Raw genomic sequence first — 16,716 nt, 5'->3', positions numbered from 1 at the left:
ATATCAGAAATTGACTGCGTTTAAGCAAACACCCTTCATCCAACAATGCTCCTGTGGGAATTTACTCTGCCACACTAGTTCAGTTCAGTTCATAGTCCTGTGTACCGGGGTCCAGTGAAAAGCTATCCAGTCAGCAGAAAGACAATACATGATTACAATCGAGCCATTTACAGTGCATAGGTACATGATAAGGGAATAAAGATTTAAGAGTGTGGAGCGATTATAATAAGTATTATAGATCTGCTTCTGTGGCCAGCACGCATATAGTCGCCTGCGTTGGGCGCCATCTTCGAAGGAAGCAGTCACACATTCTTTCCCAATTTAAATAACATTTAGGCTAAAAATGAAGATATATTTGAAGGATATATACAGCAACAAATGGAAGGATTGAATAACAAGCACCTGAGGTACCGGCTAATTCTAATGAAAGGTTTCCAATCTGTAATGTCCAACTCTATTTTTCTGTCCATACACTTGTTGTCTGACTTGTTGGATGTTTCCAACATCATCTTTCATTTTCTATATCTACCATCCTGGGTTTTTTCATGCCACAGTCCAGCAATAGTCTTTGTTTTTCTCTCCTCTGTCCCAGAACATAGAGTGTACAGCACCGGAACGGGCCCTTCAGCCCACAATGTCCATGCTGAACATGATGCCAAAATTAAACTAATCTCCTCTGCCTGCACGTGATCCATATCCCTCCATGCCCTGCATGTCCATGTGCCCATCCAAAAGACTTTTAAATGCCACTCTCCTATCTGTCGAGACTACGCCCACTCTGTTTAAAAAAGCTTGTCCCACACATTTAGTTAAGTTTAGTTTGGAAACAGGTCCTTCGGCCCACCAAGTCCGCACCGGCCTGCGGGGGCGGGGGCTGTGTTTGCGGGGGTGCGGGGGCTGTGTTCCGTGGGTGGGGGTGCGGCTGCAACCACCACCACGAGCCAGAAGCCGCTGAGTCCGGAGCCAGGTCCTGACACCAGGTGAGTGCTGTCAGAGCCGGGAGCCGCTGAGCCCACACACCCCCCTTCCCACCACCACACACACCCCTCCCACATACACCCCCTCCCCAACCCTCACAAAAATCCCTCCCCCTCACACATACCCTGCCCAAAAACCACCATCCCCCCACATGCCTCCCGCCCACACACACATACTGTCCCCCCCTCACAGCGCTCCCCCACACACCCCCTCCCCCACACTCCCCCTCCCCCACACATCCCCTTCCCCATAATCCCCCTCCATCACACAACCCCACCCCACAACCCCCTCCGCACCCCCCTCCCCCACACCCCCACTCCCCCCTCCGCACCCCCCCTCCCCCCACACCCCCACACCCCCCACACCACCCCCACCAACACACCCCCAACTCCCACACCCCCCCGCCACACACACACCCCACCAGCAGCAGCGGTCGGCCATGCCAGTGGAAGCATTAGGCCACTCAAGCGGTATCGGCAGGGGTAGGCCATATGTTAAGAGTTATTCACATTTTAAGCTTTAATAAATCCCTTTTCCACTTACAGTGCCCGTCAACTGCGCCTGCGCAGTAATACCTGCGTGTTCTATGTCACAATGAGAACCCTATGTGTGAGTGGTGGAATATTGCTTTGGGGGACCAGGCCTCCCATGTGAGAATGGGACCCAATGGGTCCCACTTAGCCTAGTCTCCTTTAAACTTTGCCCCTCGCATGCACAACATAGAACAGTACCGCACAAGAACAGGCCCTTTGGCCAGCAATGTCTGTACCAAACATGATGCCAAGACCATCTCCTATCGACCTCGGATAATCCGTATCCCTCCATTCCCTGCATATAGTATTATCTAATTTGATTAGATAGCATACAAAACAAAGCTTCTCATGGCACTTCAGTAATAAATCTAAGCCTTCTAAGGCAACAAGATCTTGCCAATGATGCTCGCTTCGAGAATTAATTTAATTTTTTTTAAATTGTCAGTCCTCATGGTTTACATGGACCATTATCTTTTTTTTTGTGATACAGCGCGGAAACAGGCTCTTCGGCCTACTGAGTCCTCACCGACCACCAATTCCCACACGCCAACACTATCCTACAAATTAGGGACAATTTTAGATTGATAACCAAGCCAATCCACCTACAAACCTATACGTCTTTGGTGTGTGAGAGGAAACTGGAGCACCCAGGCAAAACCCACGCATGTCACGGAGAGAACGTACAAACGTACAGACAGCACCCGTAGTCAGGAACAAACCCAGGTCACTGGCGTTGTAAGGCAGTAGCTCTACCGCTGCACTACCATGCCGCCCTATCGCTGTATTATAAAGTTTCATGGGCGTTATGTCGGTGAAACTTTCTGAACTGGATTTCCCCCAGCTGGATGTGTCAGCCGACATTTCTCAATCTCAGCAACTTCGGTTACATCAGCAAAGGTCAACCGTTGTGGATTCTGCAACTGAAGTAACTGAAGCAGCAGGTCCCAAACCAATTGCAAATGATTGATCTTGCCTTCGGAGGTCATCGGTCATTTAAACACTAGGAATGTGGCACCCGGGAGGACAGATAAAAAAAAGCTAGCAACAGCTGGCACTTTAGCAGTCGGGAATGAAAACATAGAAACATAGAAAATAGGTGCAGGAGTAGGCCATTCGGCCCTTCGAGCCTTCACCGCCATTCAATATGATCATGGCTGATCATCCAACTCAGTATCCTGTACCTGCCTTCTCTCCATACCCTCTGATCCCCTTAGCCACAAGGGCCACATCTAACTTCCTCTTAAATATAGCCAATGAACTGGCCTCAACTACCTTCTGTGGCAGAAAAGTAAATCTCTTCCAAAGGAGGAAGGTAAATTTCCATCTTCTGTGATTTTCTCACCTATATCTAAACTGGGTGCTTCAAATCTCTGGCGTATCCTTGTCAGGGACCTTGCAGCCAGTATGAGTACATCGATCGGAGGTCCTCAGATTAGAGTTTTGCAATGTCAAGTCAATGGTGTTTAAATGTGTAGGAAGGAACTGCAGATGCTGGTTTACACCGAAGATCGACACAAAGTGCTGGAGTAACTCAACGGGACAGGCAGCATCTCTAGAGAGAAGGAATGGTTGACGTTTCATGTCTGAGGTGGGCCTCGAGCCAAAACATCACCCATTCCTTCTCTCTAAAGATGCCGCCTGCCAGCACTTTGTGTCCATCAATCGAGTTTAAATGTCATTAGTCCGAAAATGGAACAGTGATATTCTTACTTGCAGCAGCATAACAGATCTGTAAACACAGTACTCATAGCCAACATAATCAACAAAACAAAGTTCAATTAATTAAATAAAAACAATATTAGTGTCAATAAAAGCCCAAAGTCCTGAAAGCTACCAAGGGTTAAAGCAACCAAGAGTAGGTTAACCTATGATGAGCGTTTGTCGGCACTTGCTGGAGTTTAGAAGAAAAAGGGGGGACCTCATTGAAATATACAGACTAATGAAAGGCTTGGATAGAGTGGATGTAGAGAGGATGGTCCCACTAGTGGGAGAGTCTAGGGCTAGACGTCATAGCCTCAGATTAAAGGACATTATTTCAGGAAAATTAGGAGGAATTTCTTCAGTCAGAGGGTGGTGAATCTGTGGAATTCTTTGCCACAAAAGGCTGTGAAGGCCGTCAATGGATATTATTAAGGCAAAGATAGATAGATTCTTCATTATTACAGGTGTAAGAGGATATAGGGAGAAGGCAAGAAAATGGGGTTAGGAGGGAGAGATAGATCAGCCGTGATTGAATTGTGGAGTAGACTTGATGGGTCGAATGGTCTAATTCTACTCCTATCACTTATGACCTTATGACCTTATGATCAAGACAGTTCATAGTTCCTGGTTTAGTTGTTGTTTGTCGTGTTCAAGTGCCTGGTGGTTGTTGGGATGAAAATGGAGATCAATTTTTTCAGGCTACTATTCCTTCGTCCCCATAGCATGAGTCGAATGAGATAATGGTCAGTGCGGTGTTGGTCTCTGATGACGCTGGCTGCCTTTTTGAGGCAGCTTCCTTCCTTACTTACTTACTGCCTATTATGCCTCCTGACATGTAGGGCAGCAACGAAGGTTTCAACTCCTGCCTGTTCTGGGCCAGCTTCTGGACACTACCCCAGGTCAGGTCCATTGTTGGCTGGAAGTCCATCACGCCCAGTAGTGTTGATTCCTTCAGTTGCTGTTTCTGTAACATATTTGTTTTACAAGACAGGGTTGTTAGCCCTGTGCTCAACCTCCAACCTAGAGGACCAGTGGATCGCTCTTCGTCTCCCCTCTACCCTTCGACCTGTCCAGCATGGGAGACCCTAACAGGAGACGAATCCCCCGCTGGCATAGCTCTAGGGGTCACTGAGACACACAAGCTCCCCAACCACGACAAGGTTGCAATCAAACGGGAGTTTGTGGCAGCACCTCCTATAGATCCCTTTGATGGTGGGGAGGTCAGTACCTGTGACAGACCAGGCTGTGTCCACCAGTTTCTGTAATCTTCTTCTTTCATGGTTGAGGGCACCTGCGGCTTGAAACATTGAGCTAAGAAGGGTGGTAACTTCACTACCCATTTCTACTTTGACCTAACTGATTTCTATGTGAGCTTTGTTATCAGTTACATCCACCATTCTTCAGCCGTCATTATGCACTCGTTAATATGTCAGTTTGAATCATCCTTTTTCAGCCTGAGCCTCATTAAAAATAGTTATTGCAGGGATTTACTGGCTGTTTGCTGCACCCATGTCATCACAACTGATATAATTTACAGTATATCAACCTTCAGAAAACATTTCTCAGAGCAAGAGGTGTTCTATCTCAGTTGTTTATTTCCAAATTAAACACAGTAAATAACTTGCAATTAAATATGTTTCCATTTAACCACCATGTTTCTACCAATAAAATCCACAAAGGCTTTTAGTGTTCATTTTCTACCCCGATCTCAAGGAATCAGAATGGAGGTAACATATTTCCCACCAGTAATTACTTTGGACACTTGCTTTGTCCTTGTTTGGTGTAAGGGCAATAAAGCAATGAAGATGATGGTGCCAAACCTATTACCTTGTTCCTGCTGTTAATATGTCCCTGTTTTTGTGGCTGGCATCCAGAATTGGGAGGTTTCCCTGGATAAGTGCAGTTTCAACAACACTCGGGGGTGGCACAGTAGAGTTGCTGCTTACAGCACCGGAGACAGGGTTTCAACCCTGACCACGGGTGCTGTCTGAACTGAGTTTGTACATTCTCCCTGTGACCGCGTGGGTTTCCTCCAGGTGCTCCTCTTTCCCCCAACAAGGACGTGCAGGTTTGTAGGATAGTGTTGGTGTGCGTGGGTGATTGCTGGTGGGCGTGGACTTGGTGGGCTTGGTGCCCTGTTTTCACACTATATCTCTAAAGTAAGGAATAAGTAGCTGGTTGCTATAGAAAACAGTTATCGGCTTGATAGGCGCGCCATCCACAAACATTCACTCACGCCACCACCATTGCACAATAGTATTTGTGCTATCTACAGGATGCACCACAGGAACTGACCAAGATACTTTAGACAGCACCTTCCAATTCCAAAACCTCTACCAGCTTCAAGTTCAAGGGCAGCAGAAGGATGGGAACAGAATGGGAACACAAGTTGCCCTCCGATCCTCACACCAAAGCAGAGGTTTCTTAAGCTGCAGCATGGCGTTTTGATCTTTTACTCGATGCCCTGACCAATGAAGCATGTCTACTTGTATCACCACTTTCTGGGAGCTGCGGGCGTAAACCCCAAGATCCTTTTGCAGATCTATGCTGTCAATTACCTGGGAACATATAACTGTTCCTTCACTATTTCTGGGTAAAAATCCTAGAAACCCCTGTCTAACAGCATTGCGGGTGTAGTGACACCTTGAGGAGCACAGCAGCCTCATGAGGCACCTTCTCATTAAATGATGGCTCGGGCTGCAAAACCCACAACTCTTAAATGAATGTGTTTTATTCCACATACCCTATACTTGCACATACCCTTTCTGTGCCTGTCATCATTTTATCTACTTCTATCTGGTCTCCTCTCAACCACTGACATTCCAGAGAAAACAATAAAGTTTGTCCAATCTCTTCCTAAAGTTTGTACCCTCTGATCCAGGCAGCATTCTCGTACACCTCTTGTACATCCTATTCAAAGCCTTCACAATCTTCCTGTAATGGGGCAACCAGAACTGCACAAATCGCTCCAAATGCGGTCTAACTAAAGTCTTATATGGCTGCAACGTGACTTCCTGATCTTATACTCAACCAATGATGCTTAGCGTATGCCTTCATGACCACCTCATCTACTTGTGTTGCCTGTTTCAGGGAGCTATGGAGTTAGACCCCAAGGCCCTTTGCAGATTGATGCTGGTAAGGGTTTTGCCATGAACTGTATATTTTCCCCTGACATTCGGCCTCCCAAAGTGCAGCACCTCACACTTGTTTAGATTAAACCACCTTCTATTTCACAGCCCATTTATGTAGTTGATCTAAATCCCACTGTGTCCTTTGACAGCCGTCATCAATATCCACAACTCCACCAATCGGGGTGTCGTCTGCAAACTTGTTAACAAACCCATCTACATTAATGTCCAAAATGTGGAAACAAAGAACTGCAGATGCTGGTTTATACCCAAGATGTGTTATACTCAAGATGAGTTACCCCCACACAAAGTGCAGGAGTAACTCAATGGGCCAGGCAGCTTCTTTGGAGATAAAGGATGGGTGACATTTTGGGTGGGGATCCTTCTTCAGACTGAAGAAGGATCCCGACCCAAAACATCACGCATCATTTTTCAGTTAAATAATTGTAATGCTATCCCTTTATTTTTAATGGTCGTTCCTGTTTCTTTGGCAAACCTCAGTGGAGTGCGGAGTGTGGAGATAAGTTTAATATAAACTAACTGTTGCCATCCAGCCTTTTCTTTTAAATGTTTATATTAAAAATTTGCACAATTTGTAGGCCAATTGGCTTGGTATATATGTAAAATTGTCCTTAGTATGTGTAGGATAGTGTTAGTGTGCGGGGATCTCTGGTCGGCACAGACTCAGTGGGCCGAAGGGCCTGTTTCTCTAAACTGTAAGCTAAGCTAGGCTCCAATCTTTCCTTCTAACACATGTACACCACTGGACATAATTGAGCTCATATTCCTCGTTCATATTGCATTATGTTTTACATGATCGTGCGTGAATTGTTGCTTGTTACTTTGCAATTACTTTGTGGGTGAGCATGAATGATGTGTAGCCTTGCTGAATGGGACTGAAAAGGGTGTGTGGAATACATTAATCATATGTTTGTTCAGATGGCGACCATTTTTCAAGGCCTGGGATGTTACCATCATTTAATATTGCTTGTGCAACACTTGCTGTCTATCTACAACAAGCAGGAAGCATATATGTTCACATGCGAATAACTATATCATTGATTGATTGAAACTCCATAGAAAGCATTTTACTGGGACGCATCACAGCATGGTTTAGGAACTGCTCCATCTGAGACCACAAGTAATTGCAGAGAATTATGGACGCAGCCCTGCCCATCACACAAACAGACCAACATTCCATTGACTCCATTTATACCTCACGCTGCCTTGGTAAAGCCAGCAGCATAATCAATGGGCACCCCCGCCACTCCCTGTTCTCCCCTCTCCCATCCGGCTAAAAGTATAGAACTGTGAAAACGCACACCTCCAGATTGAGGAATAGTTTATTCCCAGCTATTATCAGACAATGGAACCATCCTACCACAGCTAAAGAGCAGTCCTAAGCTACTAGCTACCTCATTGGACACCCTTGGACTATCTTTGATTGGACTATCTTGCACTAAAGTTTATGCATGTTATTCCCTTTCCTATGTATCTATACACTGTAAATGGCTCGATTGTAATCATGTATTGTCTTTCTGCTGACTGGTTAACATGCAATAAAAGCTTTTCATCGGTAAATGAGACAATACACTAAACTCATGTCTGAAAGATACAGCATGAAAACAATGCGTTCACCCCGACAAGTCGATGCGGACCATCGATCATCCGCTCACACTATTTCAAGGTTATACCAAATTTGCATCCAGTCCCTACGCACTTGGGGTAATGTTCAGAGGCCATTTTACCCTCAAAATTGTACATCTTGAATGTGGGAGGAAACGCACCCAGAGGAAACCCACGCGGTCACAGGAAGAACGTGCAAACTCCACACAGACAGCACCCGAGGAGTCAGGATGGAACGGAGGTTTCTTGCACTGTGAGGCAGCCGCTCGCAACAGAGCCATAATGTACTTCCAAAATCACTGCAATACTGCCACGAGCAGTAGATATATTTTTCAGTCATTGTTGTCCCAGGGTGATGGTTTCTGTATCAGAGAACTGCTAAGTTATACACTCAATCAATTATACAAGACAGTAGGATCATCTCACACTTACATCATTCCCACAGAATCCCAAAAGGCTCTTGTCTCTCAGAGAGGAGCGGCCACCTGTTTAATATGCTTAATATGTTCATCTGCTTAATCGAACATTGAAGGGAAAAATCTCAATCCCCTGACAGTCAATTCTTCAGGAGTGTCATTGTCAGAAATTGTGTCATTTTGAACAACCCTTATGCCAGTAGTTTGTTTCAAATTAAACTTCCTAAGTACAAAATAAGTACAAGTGGAAAGGCACTCTCGATGAGCCTACTCAACTCACTAATGAATGGATTTCCCCAATTTCTTTTGAAGCTGCTAAGTGGCTGATGGTTTTCGCTCCGGTAACTCTAGTAGTACTGATCATAGTTTATTTTGTAATCAATGTGTAAATGTGCCTTGTGAATTAGCCTCTCTCTCGGAATACATTACAAATTTAGTGACGTTTTTTGTTGTGCCCCATTTTGCATGAATTTCTTTCCGCCCCTTTCATTAGACTTGAATTATAAACATTGAATGGAGAATTATTCACTTAACAATAGAACTCTTCTTCCAAAATCACCACATACCACTAGGGCAGTGTGGGTCAGGGCATCCCACTGTCTTGAAAGCATAGTCTTAGAGTCATTAAGTCATACATCCATTTGGCCCAACTTGCCCACCCCAACCAATATATCCCATCTGCACCAGTCCTACCTGCCTGCATTTGGCCTTAAACCACCTTTAAACCTATCCTATCCATGTACCTGTCTAACTGTTTCTTAAATGTTGCGATAGTCCCTGCCACAACTACCTTCTCCAGCAGCTTGTTCCATACACCCACAATCCTCTGTGTGAAAAATTTACCTCTCAGGTTCCATTTAATCTTACCCTCTCCTCACCTTGAACCTAAGTCCTCTGGTTCTCGATTCCCCTTCTCTGGACACGAGACCCGGTGTGTTTACCCGTTCTATTCCTCTCATAATTTTGTAAACCTCTATAAGATCACCCTTCAACCTCCTGTGCTCCAAGGAATAGATTTCTAGCCTGCTCAATCTCTGCCTGTAGCTCAGGCCCTCAAATCCATCCCATATGCTCTTAAATCTTCTTTGCACCCTTCCCAGCTCGACAATATATTTCCTGTAACAAGGCGGTCAAAACTGAAGACAATACTCTTAATGCGGCCTCAGCAATGCCTTATCCAACCACAACATGATCTCACAACTTCTATACTCAATACATTGACTTATGAAGGCCAAAGTGCCAAAAGCCTTTATGACCACCGTATCCACCTGTGACGCCACTTTCAAGGAATTTTGTGCCTGCACTACTAGATCCTTCAGCTCTACAACACTCCCTAGAGCCCTACTACCATTCACTGGCCATGTTAGACTAAAAGATTGGGTCGCTGAGATTATTTAAGATTGGCATTGCGTTCAACAGTGCATGACCACATGTTGAGGGACAGACAGAGGCTTGGTGCAGCCAACACGAAAGGCCAGTAGGAGAGGACCACACTCTAGGATCCTTCCGCTGCCCAACATTGAGGGGCAGAATCCAGTAGCGACACACCTCAAACAAGGGAAAGGATATCACCTGGGGGTGGGGGGGGGGGGGGGGGGGACATGAGTGGCAAGGATATTTTCTTGAAAGATATGTGCAAACACTACTGAGTGTGCCACTATTGAATGTCCAGACACTAATAATGTATGAAGGGGGTCGGCACAGTTTTTGTTCTGTATATTTTTTTTAATTCTGAATAATGTTTATTGCTGAAGTAAAAAAAACATTTTGAGCCATATGACCTGTTCCTGTGATATGTTGTATGAATGCATAGGTTTGGAGTGTAAGGAAAGGATACTTTCTAACTCTTACAAATTGTAATCTTTTGTATATATTATTTTTTTTGTTCTCTTTATGAGATAAATCCTCTTTTCCCCATTAGCTTTCCCCAATTATCCGAATATAAACCACCTGTAGCCGTGTCCCCTTTCTACCCCATTCCCCCTCAATTATCCAAAGATAAACTATTTTTAGCCAAGTGTTCATTTTTTAAAGGTGGTTTATTTGTCACATGTGCAATTGTGTAGTGAGATTATTTTTACATATTTACACATGCGATGTTTTGGCACCATTTCCACTTTCCGCGCCATTTCCACCATTTCCGCACTCGGTCAAGTGGAGCACTTCCCGATCCAGGTAAGCCCCAGGTTCCTGCAGGGCTTTCCTCTGTCACCTTCGACTGGATCGGCCTGCGAACCGACGTCCCTCTCCTCGCCCGCCCATCTTTGTGGCCCGGGGCCCCTCCTTAAATTAGATTAGATTAGATGCGTTTATTGTCATTCAGACCTTTCGGTCTGAACGAAATTTTGTTTCCTTGCAGTCATACATATAATATAAAAATGACAAAAACACACAATCAACACAAATTTAACATCCACCACAGTGAGTTCACCACACACCTCCTCACTGTGGTGGAAGGCAAAATCTTAAAGTCTCTGTCTCTTCCCTCTTTGTTCTCCCTCTGCGCCGAGGCGACGGTTCAAACTCCGCGGGTGGTTGCTGCCTCCGCCACAGCTCCGAGGCCGAGGCCGAGTCGGGTCTCCGCTGCCGCCGCCGCCACGGTTCCGGGGCCAAGTCGGGTCTCCGTTGCCGCTGCCGCTGCCGCCGCCGCCACCGCCACAGCTCTGAGGCCGAGTCGGGTCTCCGCTGCCGCTGCCTCCGCCACAGCATCGGGGCCGAGTCGGGTCTCCGCTGCCTCCGCCACAGCTTCGGGGCCAAGTCGGGTCTCCGCTGCCGCTGCTGCCGCCGCTACAGTTTCGGGGCCGAGTCGGGTCTCCGCTGCCTCCGCCACAGCTTCGGGGCCAAGTCGGGTCTCCGCTGCCGCTGCTGCCGCCGCTACAGTTTCGGGGCCGAGTCGGGTCTCCGCTGCCGTTGCTGCCGCTGCCGCTGCCGCTGCCGCTGGCTCCGCCACAGCTTCGGGACCAAGTCGGGTCTCCGCTGCCTCCGCCACAGCTTCGGGGCCAAGTCGGGTCTCCGCTGCCGCTGCTGCCGCCGCTACAGTTTCGGGGCCGAGTCGGGTCTCCGCTGCCGCTGCCGCTGCCGCCGCTACAGCTCCGGGGCCGGGTCGGGTCTCCGCTGCCGCTGCTGCCGCCGCCGCTGCCGCTGCCTCCGCCACAGCTTCGGGGCCGAGTCGGGTCTCCGCTGCCTCCGCCACAGCTCCGGGGCCGAGTCGGATCTCCGCTGCCGCCGCCACAGCACCGAGGCCGCCAGCTCCGCCATTAGACCTCGGCGCAGACGGAGACGGGGACGGGGAATACGACAGAAAGGTAAGTCGCATCCCCCGAAGGAAGAGACCAAAACATGTTTCTCCCACCCCACCCACACACATACACAACTTAATAAAACAAAATTAACTAAAACATGACAAGGAACAAAAAGAAAGAAAAAAACAGACGGACTGCAGGTGGGCCACAGCTGTTAAGCCAGCGCCACCATCTTGGTTTAGCCGACTTTGCAGGTGCTGGACGTATTACCCCAGTTCACCCTCCTAGCCACCCTTGCTACTCGTGTCCGATGTCTCCAGCGGCTCCCTCCCGATACCGAGGTCTGCTGAGACATCAGGCCCCCATTCCCAGAACATCCGCCCTCAATTATCCAAAGATAACACACACAAACCAACCTCTCTTCCATTGGCTCCATTTATACCTTGGCAAGGCCAGCAGCATAATCAAGAACGAGTCTTACCCTGGCCATTCCCTCCTCTCCCCATTCCCATCAGGCAAAAGGTACAGAAGTGTCTAAACACACAACTCCAGATTCAGGGATAGTTTCTTCCCAGCTGTTATCAGGCAACTGAACCATCCTACCACAACGTGAGCAGTCCTGAGCTACTATCTCCTTCATTGAGCACCCTTGGACTATCTTTGATTGGACTTCACTGGCTTTATCTTGCATTAAAGGTTATTCAAGTTATTCTCTTATCATGCATCTGTACACTGTGAATGGCTCAATTGTAATCATGTATTGTCTTTCCGCTGACTGGTTAGCATGCGACTGTGCACGTGACAATAAACTACACTATATGAACTGAAGATAAACTATCTATAGCCAAGTAACCAGCAGGTAAAGATATTTCCAGTAGTGACTTGCATTTACTAAGACTGAGAGTCAAGGAGGTTCTGAGAAGGAGGTTCTCCATAGTCCAAAAAAAATGGCATCATTAGCACCAGTATAGATGTCTAAAGTGGCATTAAAAGTGCATTTACATATCTCAGGGTGAATCACATTGCTGGCCGTCCTGTTCAATTTGTATGTAGTACAGACAAATCATGACATTCTTCATTCCAATTAATGCCCTTATCAGTTTGCTTGTTAAGAATCCCTCGACCATGCCATTTAAACACAACATCAACTAATTATAGGTAAGTTTCTGATTAATTTTACTGGGCTTTTTCGAGCAGTAAACATTATACCCCTGATCCTGTATCTGTACACTGTGGATAGCTTCATTGTTATCATGTGTAAGGTTTTTGCTGACTGGATAGCACGCAAGAGAGCTAATAGTCAACAATCAATAGTGCATATTTTACACATGCGCCATCCACTGAGCCTTCAGGCGAGGTCCCACTGACTGCGAGCATTGAGGTGAGGTTCAGCCGACAGCGAGCCTTCGGGCGGGTTCCCGATCCTGCCAGAGATCGTGGTGGGTTGCCGGGCCTGCCTGCCATGAGCATCCCGGCTACAGAGGGATCTCCGAGGTCACATCAGAGAGTGGATGAGTTAGTCAAAGGGTGGTGAATCTGTGCAATACATTGCCACAGAAGGCCGTTGAGGCCAAGTCAATGGATATTTTTAAAGCACAGATAGATAGATTCTTGATTCGTACGGGTGTCAGGGGATATGGGGAGAAGGCAGGAGAATGGGGTGAGAGAAAGATCTGCCATGATTGAATAGCGGAGTAGACTTGATGGGCCAAATGGCCTAATTTTGCTCCAGTCACTTATGAACTTATGAAGTACATAGTTCCTCGAAAGTGGAGTCACAGGTAGATAGATTGATCAAGAAGGCTTTCGGCGCATTGGCCTTCATCAGTCTGAGTACTGAGTATAGAAATTGGGCGGTTATGTCACAGTTGTACAAGACATCGGTGAGACCACATTCACAGTATTGTGTTCAGTTCTGGTCACCATGTTCCAGGAAAGATATTCTCAAGCTTGACAAGGTGCAGAAAAGATGTATGAGAATGTTGCCATGACTCGCGGGCCAGAGCTTGCGGGAGAGGTTGAGCATGCTAGGACTTTATTCCTTGCAAAACAGGAGAATGTGAGATTACCTTATAAAGGTATACAAAATCATGAGAGGAGTAGATCGGATAAACGCACCGTCTTTTGCCCAGAGTAGGGGAATTGAGAACCAGTGGATTTAGGTTTAAGGTGGGGGGGGGAAGGATTTTCTAGGAACCGGAGGGGTACCTGAGGGGTAAACGTGATAGGTATATGGAATGAGCTGCCAGTGGAGGTAGTTGAGTTAGGTACTATCACAACATTTAAGAAACATTTAGACAGGTACTTGGGTAGCATAGGTTTAAAGGGATACTAGACTAAGTGGGAGGCGTTGGGTCCCAGTCACACAGGAGGCCTGGTCGCCAATGCAATATTCCACCATGGTGGGGGAGAGGGGTGGTGTGGGGAGGGGTGGTGTGGGGGAGGGGTTGGTGTGGGGGGAGGGGGTGGGATGGTGTGGGGCGTTAGGTGGTGTGTGAGGTGGGGTGGTATGGGGGTGGCGGATGGGGGGAATGGAGGAGGGGTAAAGGAGGGGTGTGGGTCTGTGGGGAGAGGGGGTGTGAGGGGAGGTGGGGGTGGGGCAGAAGGGGGAAAGGGGGGGAGGGGAAGAGGGGGTGAGTGGGAAGGAGGGGAGAGGGGAAGGGTGAAGGGGGAATGGGGGGGTGTGGGGTTGTGGGGGAGGGGGTCTGTATGGGGGGGGAAGGACTCCACTCAGCGGCCACCAGCTGCTGTACCACATAGCACCTCCCGACTCCACATAGCGGCCTTCCTGAATTCACTCTTGCGGACTCAATCAGCACTTGTGGACTCAGCACCGCCTCCGGCACTTTACTCTCCAGCGGGTGCCGGAAGGGGCGTTACCTTAATGTTGACTGACAGGCGAGATGACCTATCTGCTCATCTCACGATTTTTTAAACCTTCATAATTTTGTAATATTCCACCGATCGGAACAAAACCTGGTGCGCTTGGAGCAGAGGGGAACACTGAGTAATGGCCCTGTCTCACGGTGCGAGTCCATCCACGAGTGATCCCGAGTTTAAGACAAATCAAACTCATGGTAATCACATAGAATTAACGTAACGGGAACATCGGAAATCGTAACGCTAACGGCAGGTATTCGGGAAATTTGTTAAGTCATGAAAATTTTTCAACATAATGAAAGATTTCCATGAGTCAAATTTACTCTTGAAGTAAAAATTTAAAACTTTTAAACTCATTGTAAGAACGTAGTAGCCCGTGAGTTTACCGTAGTGACTCGTGAGTCTACCGTGGGCACTCTTTAACTCAGCGGGACAGGCAGCATCTCTGGAGAGAAGGAATGGGTGACGGGATGACGTTTCCAAATTTCTGCTGCATCTTTGTGTTACTCCAGCACTGTGTGTTCACTTTTTGTCAACCAGCATCTGCCCTTTCTTGTGTATGACATTATTTGTATCCGTGGCAGTTAATTGTCTGCCAGAGAATTCCACAAATTCATAACTCTCCGGGTGAAAACGTTTTTTCCTCATCTCAGTCCTAAATGGCCGACCCCTTTTTCTTATACTGTGACCACTGGTTCTGGATTCCCCCAACATCGGGAAAAATTTTCCTGCATCTAGCCTGTCCAATCTCTTAATAATTGTATATGTTTCTATAAGATTCCCTCTCAGCCTTCTGAATTCTAGTCAATATAAGCCCAGTGGTCTTTGATCACTGGCAAATCCTGCCTGGTGATCCATTTGAAACAACCAGCCATCCATTCCAGGTTGTGGCTGAAACAGATAAGTGCAAAGGTTTGAAAGAAGGTAGATACAAAATGCTGGAGTAACTCAGCGGGACAGGCAGCATCTCTGGAGAGAAGGAATGGGTGACGTTTCGGATCGAGACCCATCTTCAGACTGATGTCAGGGGAGTGGGAGGTACATAGATAAGGAAGTGTAACGTGTGAAAACAGGGCAAAGGAAAATGTTGTATAGAACATTGTTAGTTTGGAGGAGTAACAAGAAGGCAAACAGACATAAAGTGTAGTCAGACAGTAAGACTGGTCAGAGAACTGAGAAATGGGCGGGAGGGTGGGGTCATTTTCCCACACAACCCATAGGTGACCGGGCAATCTGAACCCAAGCACCAAGTTGTAAGCGGCCGAAGGTGCGCATCCCTCGGGACAGCCCGCACTCTCCCACGGCCACCCTCCGCGGGCTGTGGTCGGGTGGAGGGGAGGTGTGGGACAATGTTCATCCCTCCACAGTGATGTGATGGACACAGGGGTCTGGACTAATCACTGACGAGTCCCACCTCCCAGCAATGTCATGTCCGTTATTTGACTTTTCTGTTGAGTGGCATTCGGTTCGTTGGCTTGTAGGCGATGCCGCCTTTCGAGTAGGTGGGGTTTTGGCAGAGCGACCATTCGGTGAGTTTGCTTTTAGGCGTCCCGCCCTTTCGGTTAGTTGGCTTTTAGGCGTCCCACCCTTTCGGTTAGTTGGCGTTTCGGCTTCGTTTCCATTCGGTTATTTGGCTCCACTTTGCTTCGGCTTCTCGTCCGTCGGTGCCACGTCTCAGCACACTGAAGTTAACATTGTCAGATTAGATATGGTGGTGTATTGTACTGTACCTTTGCAATGAGATTAACTTTGAACAAAAAAATAGACATCATAAAGGTATAAATGAAAAGAATATTTACCTCAGAAAAAAAGTGTGAATGGGTCTGTGACATCTCAGAGAAAATGTTTCTTTTGGACACCCAATTATATCTGACGTGTGCCTCAGTGACTTCAATGGGCAAACCTGCCTCACAAAGTGACACACATTAAATGCATTTGAAAGATTCAGAGGGGGAAGCATTTTACTGTGTGACAAAATGATTATCACTCCATGTAACAGCAGTGTTTAAAATCAAGTGTCTCTATTTTCAAATTGAAATCGATAAAGAGGGATGTATGTATGATGTAGTGACTAGCACATCACAACCTAGATCAAAGAGATCTTAGCAGCAAAAATAGCTATTGAAACTGTCAGAACAATTATATTTCCTTTTAAACAGTAAGAAAACAGATTATTCATAAACGCTGCATAGATTCAATACTGTCTTTGATT

General features: G+C 47.0%; 1 long non-coding RNA gene across 1 annotated transcript; it reads right to left on the bottom strand.

Annotated features, from left to right (window-relative positions):
- Nucleotides 1-658: 658 nt before the first annotated feature.
- Nucleotides 659-16,309, bottom strand: LOC116988253. Its single transcript, XR_004415900.1, has 3 exons — nucleotides 16,188-16,309; nucleotides 7,749-7,751; nucleotides 659-671 (listed from the first exon to the last, which is right to left on the bottom strand). It is a non-coding gene; the product is annotated as an uncharacterized LOC116988253 (long non-coding RNA).
- Nucleotides 16,310-16,716: the final 407 nt, after the last annotated feature.

Source organism: Amblyraja radiata, chromosome 27 (assembly GCF_010909765.2).
Source record: "Amblyraja radiata isolate CabotCenter1 chromosome 27, sAmbRad1.1.pri, whole genome shotgun sequence".
In the NCBI taxonomy this organism is placed as follows: Eukaryota; Metazoa; Chordata; class Chondrichthyes; order Rajiformes; family Rajidae; genus Amblyraja; species Amblyraja radiata.
Note: the sequence above shows the minus strand (reverse complement) of the source record. Positions and strands in the feature narration are given on the sequence as shown.